Source organism: Falco rusticolus, chromosome 11 (genome assembly GCF_015220075.1).
Source record: "Falco rusticolus isolate bFalRus1 chromosome 11, bFalRus1.pri, whole genome shotgun sequence".
Lineage (NCBI taxonomy): Eukaryota > Metazoa > Chordata > Aves > Falconiformes > Falconidae > Falco > Falco rusticolus.
Window position 1 is genome coordinate 10,028,591 of NC_051197.1, and position 8,964 is coordinate 10,037,554.

The 8,964-nt window shown below is 52.1% G+C and overlaps 1 long non-coding RNA gene across 1 annotated transcript; it reads right to left on the reverse strand.

Moving 5' to 3' along the window:
* Positions 1-6,644: 6,644 nt before the first annotated feature.
* LOC119155832 lies at positions 6,645-8,429 on the reverse strand. The gene is made up of 3 exons (XR_005106861.1): positions 8,043-8,429; positions 7,481-7,645; positions 6,645-6,730 (listed from the first exon to the last, which is right to left on the reverse strand). It is a non-coding gene; the product is annotated as an uncharacterized LOC119155832 (long non-coding RNA).
* Positions 8,430-8,964: the final 535 nt, after the last annotated feature.

Sequence of the window (8,964 nt, forward strand, 5' to 3'; positions counted from 1 at the left end):
TCCCTGCTGCCACAGTCCCATGCCTCTGTGCTCAGTGCCTGCAGACCTGTTTGAGCACAGTCTCTCTGCTTTCACTGCAAACCCATTTCCAAAAAGCTCTCCAAGCATTGCCTAAAGGACAGAACAAAGCTGAAGGAGTTTGGAAAGCTCACCTCAGGAGTTTTGGAACAGAGTTCCCCTTCTCCCCCCATCCTCTCCCACTAGAAAGCCTTAACCCCTGTGTGCCTCAGTTTACCCATCTGCACATCTGGATTAACGATGCCGAGCAAACCTGTTGCCTTGGGGTGGGGTTTTTTCACACTGATTAGCTATGGGCACTTAACTCTGCTCCCCAAAAATCCACATCCTCTCTGAAACACGAAGAAGAGACACTACAGAGCAGCTATCGCCCATCACTGCTTAAGCCCTGTTTCCCCCTTCCCCACCCCGTGCCCGTTACTGTCCCTTGGTGTGGCCTCTTGCAGGGGCAGAAGGGGCAGCGGCATCGGGTTGGAGTTGCAGAGCGGAAGTTAATTGTTGGTAGCAATTAAAAAACTAATTTAAAAAAAATAAAAATTGTATAGACTAAACAAAGCTGTTTGCGGGAGGGGGTTTCAAGCATGCGATGTCCTCTGTCTTAAGTGAAGGTGCAGGCAGACTCTGCCTTTACAAGATGCTTTTTTTGCCCCCATCCCTTTCCTGCGAAACCTGGGTTACACTGAGCACGTAAAGGCTAGCAGGACGTGGCAGGGCTGTTTGCCGTGAAAACTAATAGGGCCATGCCTGCTTTCATCAGCAGTGTAATCAGAGCCATGGATAATGTTTTAAAAGGCACAACAGCTTCAAGTGCAAGCAGGGATTTATTAATGAAATCGAAACGACGCTTGAGCCTTTGCAAGTCTTATTTTAAGAATCTGAAGGAGAAAGGAGAGAGCTGGCTGGCTGGGTGGCCAGGGAGGTGAGGTGGCCACAGCTCTGCCACTGAGCAGTGTTGATGAGGGCTCACGACACAGCTGGGCTGCTCTTCTTGCTCTGCCACAGGTCGTCTGTACAACCTGTACAACATCACTTGGCTTCACTGTGCTTCAGCTCTTAGCCTGCACAAGGGGACAAAAATCACTCTATCACAGCTCTATAGAGAGATTGTACTTCTGTATAAATAAGAATCATGCTCCAGGGACACTTCCAGCCTCTGCAGTCCTTCCGGTGCCCCAGCAGGACCCAATGGGAAGCCTAAGGGATCCCACAGGATCTACCAGTTACTTTGGAGAGCAGCTCTGGGACCTTCTCCCACTTTGGCACTGCCACATCACAGCAGCCACGTGTAGTGGGCAGGGACAGGAGGAGAAAGGAAAAAATGTCACGGCAGGTGGCCATAGCAAGCAATGGATGCCCTGATTCCTAGGAACTCTGGTTCTGCTACAGACCTAAAGTCCATCCCATATTTGAGGTCCCTGGTTTCTGCTGTCTTGAAACGGAGGCACAGCAGTGGCCTGGTGCCAGCGCTGGAAGGCTGAATTCCCAGTTTTGGCTGGCTCTCAGTGCTTCTAATGCTACTCCATTCACTCAAATAGCTCCTCTGTGCTGACGGACAGAGGATATCTCACCGGTCCTCAGCTAGGCTGTGGAGGCCACAACACAGCCAGCTCCTTTGGGTTCAGGAACAACCTGAATATGACCTGAAAGGGCATTTGAAGGCTGAATTTGGTGCTAGGAGGAGAGGAGACCATGCTCCCAAGAGCATGGAACATGTTTAGAGACTCTTCCTCTACCCCAAGCACAGTGTGGCTGGTCAGCAGAGGTGAGCTGTGCAGAAAAAATAGTTCTGCGTCTATTTATCTCTTTTTGAAAGAGAGGAAAGCCTGCAAAGTGAGTAGTTTGTTTGGAAAAAGCCTGTTAGAGAAGCTTTCTTGGCCTCAGATGCCCTTACCATCTGCACACATAAGAAACCCTTCATAAGGGTCTCATTTCCTCTTTACCTTTTTTTATGTAGCCCATAATAAGATCCCTAATTTTAATGGACTGTATGGATCTCACTAGCAGGGAATGGCTCCAGCAGAGAGGTTTAACCTCCTGTTTCAACAGGACCAACAATGGAGCTTTCGGTCCCTTGCTCAGCTCCACTGCAAGTGCTGGTGGGATTTCTGCAGCCACCCCCACCAAAGCCTTCCCTAGCTGCCAGGAGATGCTCGGGTGTAGGTGTCCCGTGTAGTGTTTATGGGAACTCACCGCTCTCCCTCAAATGCTTATGAAGCAGTACATGAAAAATTAGCAGTACTTTGCCAGATTGAAAGATGTGGAGGGAGCTGGGCTTGCCCAGTCAGAGGAGAAGGCTGATGGGTGGTTATAGAGAAAGCGGAGACAGCACTCTTCCTGAAGCTGCATGGGAGGCAATGGACACAAAGCACAGCAAGGGAAATTCTACCTAAATATTAGAAAAATAATTCCCAGTGAGCCTAGCGACAAGAGAATTAGAAAAGCACATGGCAAGATGACTTCTCTGGGTTGATATGACACCAGGGGAGTGCTAGTGGTCTCGGCTGGGCAGCACGCCAGATCTGGATCTGTGTTAAAACCCACTTAACGGCTTGGGTGAGAGGCAGGGGAGGGCATACCCCAGCCCAAAAGGTGTTATGGTGTCCTTTGCTTGGGGCACAGCTCAACTTGAATGTCAGCAGCCTGGCTGGGATCTCAGCTGGGGAAAGCAGCGCACAGGAGCTGATGGAGCCGTGACACCAGATGGGAGAAGGCAAAGCCAGGCAGCGAGGATGCAGAGAGCACATGTCAGAGCATCTGGGCTGGTTCCTGACAGCTCCTTTCTCCCAGAGCTCCTGGATAGGAGACAAAACGTGATTTCTTGCTCCTTCCACTCAAAGGCGGCTGTGAAAGTCTGATTTATGCTAAACACTCTGGAAAAGAAAAAACCTTGGCTGTGGAACCAAGTTCAGCTCCCAGCCAGGAAAACCTTGTATGGGATCAACAAGTTTTAACCAGGCAAATCAAATCTGGATCCAAACAGAGCCCTGTTTCATGACTTTTGCCTCTCCCTTCCTCACTGCACAGGACCAGGCTACCTCGTCCCTGAACAAGCCCTCACATCCATTCCCAGTGGCAGAGACAGGCCAGGATGTTATAGACAGCTTCTTTTCCTTCTTTTCTTTTTCCTTCTATTTTCTTCTCTTCTCTTTTCCAAGGCACAGCCAAACATGTCACAGCTCCGTCTTTCACGGAGATGATTCCTAGCTGTCAAAACGTAGTGGAAGAGGTCCGCCCACCCGTGAGCCAGTCACCAAAAGCTGTGGCTGGCTGTGGCCTCATGCTGCGTGACCCCAGGCAGTGCAGAGGAGTGCTCAGGCCACTGGGAAGAAGGAATTGCTTGACTCAGTCACCAGCAATGAAGATGGGCAGATGATCTTTTTTATCCATGCCTTTGCTTCCCCTGGTGAATGCAGCAGACCAAAGGCCACTGTATGTACTTTTTCCCCAGACACACCGTCTCCTGGATGACCCTGGAAATAAGCTGTGGGAGCAATCTTTGGGTGCTATTTGGGGTGTCTCCAGCCACAGCAATAGCAAATCCTCACCCTGCCATTATACAGGTGAGACCAATTCCACAGCAGTACTGATGCACCATGGAGAGATGAGATGTCCCATCCAGGCCTGCTCCCAAGGGGAGAGTCCAAGGAGCCTGGGAGGCCCAGAACCTGCTGTCTAAGCTGGGACTCACTCTGAATCTTGTGCCCGACAATCTGTCTTTCGAGGCAGGTACAAAGGACCTGAATAGGTCCCTGATGCACCTGGACATCTACCTGAGGTGCAGAGTGACAGGAAGAGAAATGATGAATGTAAGTTGCAAAAGGGAAAGCTTTGGTTAGATATTAGGGAGAAAATTCACCCTGGGGGTGGTTAAACACAGGGGACCAGAGAGGTGGGGGAATGTCCATCCTTGGAGACATTCAAAACTTGGCTGGACAAAGTCCTGGGCAACCTGATCCAAGTTGGCTCTGCTTTGAGGGCTGCTGGACCAGAGACCTTCAGAGGTTCTTTCCAGCTTAAATTATCCTGTGACCTACATCCACAGCACTACCCAAGATGCTCTTGCATCATCTGGAGTTCAGTAAGTCCATCTGGGCTTCTGCTTCTAAATAAGCAGGATCCTAATTCTCCCTTATGATTTAATCCCTTAATTCATTTGCCATAATCCTCTAGTATGTGGCTGGAGGAAAAGGAAACAACACAGCAAAGCAAACAGAGAAATGCAACAAGTGCCCCCGAGAATAGTATATTACTCCTCTTCTTTCCTGTTTGCCTTCCTGCCGTTCTGCTTCCATGAAAATTTGTGGGATTGCATCCAAAGTTCCAGCATCCCCTCTGCAGCAGTGGCTGGGGATACACGCTTAGAAAGAAAATAGCAGAAACAGTGAGCACAGAACGATCCTCTCCCTGCTGCACCCTGCCAACCTCTGGCAGCTGAATCTTCAAGGACATCTGAAGCTAAAGGCCACATCCAGACTCGAGTGCTTAGGAGTTACCATCTGAGAAGCTGCAAGCGGAGTGAAAGCTACAGCAGAGTGAGTTTTACAAGGTACCCTGGGGAAAGGAATTTCCTCTTCTTCATGGGAAACAGGCTGCCCGGTCCTTTCACCAGGCACCTCACTATGCCCTCTCCCACTGGTCCCAGCCCCAGCTCTTGGGGTGGAAACTGGAAGGGGACCGGCATCACTGGTAGATCTGCTTATTGCTGTGGGCATTGCATCCGATCCACAGACAAGGAGCCCAAGTGTTTCCTCCCTATTCTCCCTTTCCTCTTCTTTCCTGTGCTCCTGATCTCACGGTGATCTCAGGAATTCACTAATAAAAGCTGTCTCAGGGGTAAAACACAAGCTCCCTTCCCTTGACAGGCAGCATCAGGATGCTTCTCGGCAGCACTGTGACTCAGCCCCGCCATTGTTCGCCCGGAGAAGTGCCATGCGCCTTTGCGGCGTGCATTCACGTTGAAGAGCCCTTTGTAGACAATTTATCCACCAAGCCAGAATGGGAGCATTTTTACACTTTACTTTTCCGTTGTGCTGCCAAGGGAGACCTCCCTGCATGCACACATGCACATACACACACCTGCACACACACGCACATACACACCGGCACACACATGCACCTGCACACGCATGCACACGGAGAGCAGAGCCTGCAGTAGCAGCAGCTGCCGCAAGCAACCTGCTGCTGCTTTAGAACACCACACTCTGTGCTGGTAAGGGTGCTTCTCTGGGGGTGCTGGGCACCCTGGCCCTGCTTCGGAGTGCTGGGATGCAGGAGGTGAGTGATGGGCACGTGCACTACTCACAGCAATGCCAGGCAGTGGGTCCTGATCGTGGGGACCCTGTCAAGGACATGGCCCAACCCCACGTGCACACCCGCAGTTCAGTCACAGGTGTGCGTGTGCCAACAAAGCGAGGGCAGCTTTATGCCAGACCTTTTCTCCTCTGACCTCTTCGCTTTCAATAGCCCCCACTCCTCTGCTTCCTCCCACGCAGCACCAAGGCTGTGATGCTGCCTTGGCAAAGGTTGTCTGAGGAGCTGGAGGCATGTGTCCATAACCTCTGTTTCTTCTGAGGTGTGAGTGAGCTGAAGTGCAGCTTTATATAGAGGAAATATATATATATAATAATAAATATATTATATATATATAATAATAATATATAGAGGATATATAGCTTTTTATAGAGGAAAATAAACTACACACATATTCACCACTATTGCCCACTAACGAAGCACATGGTGGTGGTAGGAATCCCCCTTCGTGGTGTTTCTGGGTACTCAAAGTTCATGCAGGAGGCATCAGCTGCAAGAGGAGAGCAAGAGGATGCCTCTCCTGCCCCCATGCTGACATGCGGGGATGGCTTAGAAAAGAAGGCAGTGGAGTTTGGAAAAGAAGCAGAAATATGTATTTCCCTAATAATCTGAAAACTTCAATAAATGTTTTGCCTCAGTAGGACATAGCTGAGGAATCTGGGGACCGTTGCAGGAGCCAGCCACTCTGAGAGGAGAAAGTGAAAAGCCAGTCCAAGTGCAACAACTGCCAGGACAATAAAGGGATCTGAAGTGGTTTGAGGATAGGAGGGGGTTTTGTCTCTTCAGTGTTGCTTCTTGGTTAATATTTACATGTCAGAACCAGCAAAGCACACCTCCAGATCATGCACAGGATCTTTTTCTCCTTACTTGGGCAACAGAACATATAGGCAGGACAATTGTGCAAACAAAGATGAGTGCCAAGCCCACCACACCGAAAGGAAGAAATAAAAATACCAGTTATTTAAAACACATGTATTAACAGAGGGGTTCACCTCTCCCCTGCCTTTGTGCTCTGCTGACACAGCAGAGGCAGATGAAAAACTTTGCTGGAGCATCAGGCTGGCCACAGCCCCCAGAGGATGGAGGTGCTTTGCTGCACCGATCCCTGGCCTCCCTGGGCTACCCATCGGCACCTGCACTGTCACCCACCATCACCCATGCTGTCACATGCACCTTTCTGCCCCAAAAGGTCCTGTGGAGCAGGGTACAGATGCAGGAGGAGCTGATTAAAATTCCCACCCTTCCCCTGCCAGTGAGAAGTACAACTTTGATTAAAATTGCGGGGGGCAAGGTGAGGTGGGTGCAGTGTCATGATACCTGATGTGGGAATGCTTCTCTCATGGCTGAGCCTCATCTGCACATGGTTTGCAGCATCTCCCGGTTACAGTGACAGATGACTGCCCTAAAGGGACAGGACCCAGACAAATCAACTTCATGCCAGCAAGGCTGTAGCTCTTTCCCCTTCCCACGTCCTTCTCCCCACCCTCCCTCCGCTTTTCAAATGCATACAAAAGATTTCAGCCCAAATGTTCCCAATTTGGGGCTGAACAGCATTCCCAGCTTTTGTGCTTTGTAAGGGGGGTGGAGGGATGTAGAACAGCAAGGGACTGGTGCCACCCAGCCCCTTCCCACAGCCTGGATTTGCACCAGGAGGCTAAACCCTGAAGAGAGGTGCCAGGTCCTGCTCAGGGCCCTCCATTCCTCAGGCAATTAATTAGAGTGATGTGATCTGGGTGCTTCAGCGCGCTGTGAGGAGGGCAAGGCAGGGCCCTCAGAGAGATAATGGGAGCCAGAAGGTCTTATCAACTTTTTGGAAGACAGAGTCAAGCCCTTCAAACAAAAGCCCTTGAGGGAGCGGAGAGGATCTTCCCTCAAGTGTCAGGCATGTTTCAGCAGTTTATAAATACCACTGTCCTCCCTCTGCCACGCTTGGCCTTGCAGAACCGGCTGCATCTGCAGCCCTGGACCTGGTCCTGATGCAGCTGAGCACCTGAGCGTGACTTGGCATGGGGAAAGCAGGATCAGGCCTCAGGGGGTGGGTGGGTGTTTTTCCAGAGGCACCTTCAGCTGCCATTGCTTGGTTCAGCCTTCTTGGGTTTGAGCTAGGGATTTTTCCCTACGCAGACCAAAGAAGGGGTTGAACAGAGCTCACCTTTCCGGGGGCAGGACAAGGCAGTCACTTGGCTGGAAAGGGAGCAGGATCCAGCCCTTTCTTTCTCCTTTCCACCATTCCTGATTCTCTCCTGCACATCCCACTGCTAAAAGCGCTGTCCTGCTGCAGAGCCTCCCCAGGCACCCCAACGATGAGCTGTGAACCCTAATGATGGGAGAGGGGATCACGGTGTCAGACCAGGACTGATCCCAGACACGTTTAGGGGCTTCGCAGGGCATCCATACTGGGGACTCAACACACAGAGGTGGGGTCACCAGCCCCATACCCTCCCAGTCCAGAGATGAGACTCTCTCCAGGTCTCTGCTCCCCATGGCTCCACCACCCAGCCCTTTCCCAGGTGATGCTCTGCTGAGTGGGATTCCCTGGGGGACACACGGGGAGATGTAACCCCCCAGACCTGCTCACCCAGCATAACCCCGTCCCTCAGACCTGAGGGACTCAAACCTGCCAAGACCTGCAGAGGATGGGAAAAGGGACTAGGGTGTTCCAGGGTAGTCAGTGAGCCCCCACAGACTGAGGGATGTGTTAGATCTAGTCTCACCTTTGCCAGGAACAGGAGGACTTTAGCAGCACACCGTCTTCTGCTGGCTGGGCTCACTGCTAGTAAAAGGATCTGTGTTTAAAAAAAGAGTAAACAGAAAGGTCCTAGGACTGTTTGGCACACAGGCTGAGAAGAAGGGGTGAGCACAGGTGTTTTCCTGAGCAGCACTAACACCTCTGCCCTCCCCTTGGGGATCCCAGGGAAGGAGGTGGGTTTGCTGCTGGTTGCAGTCCACATCCAGGCGGCAATTGCAGGGCATTGCTAGAAGGGGAACTGAGCCCCCTGCCCTGCTCAGCCCAGCTCCTGCCACCAGTCAAGGGCAACAGGGTGATGTGGGAAGGAGCTAAGCACAGCTGAGTTCTCGCAGCCCTGATGCAAGGCACCTGGGGCTGGTGCCACCAGTTACCAGTGGGATCCCAGGTCTGGGTTTCCCCTGGATCCACCTCCTATTTAAAATCGAGGGGGGCCCACCCCAAAAGGAGTGTGAGGTGTTGGGGTTTGCTGGTTTTATTTCTCCAGTCCTAGGAACAAAAGGGGAATCCGGAGATGGAGGCTTGAGTCCCTGCAAGGGCAGTCAAATCCCACCTGGCGATCACGTTTGATCCCCCGGGGTGAATTTTGAGGTGGGCTCAGCAGAGATCCCCAGAACCGCACGGGGACCGGTGGTGTGGGCGGGCTCCCGGGAGCTCGGTTGGAGGGGTGGGACGGGGCAATGGGTTTGCCAGCGATGCCCCCCCGAGGGACACCGGCCAGCCCGCCCCGCGCCGGCTCCTGCCTCTGCCCCCGGGTTCCTCCTAACGAGGTTTCCAGCTCGGCTGAACCCCTGCGTTGCTTTCAGGACCGCAGCCGGCCGGAGCTGAGCGGGGCTGGGGACCGGGGGGGCCAAAACCGCCGTCCCCATCCCCCGATTTCCCTTCCCAGG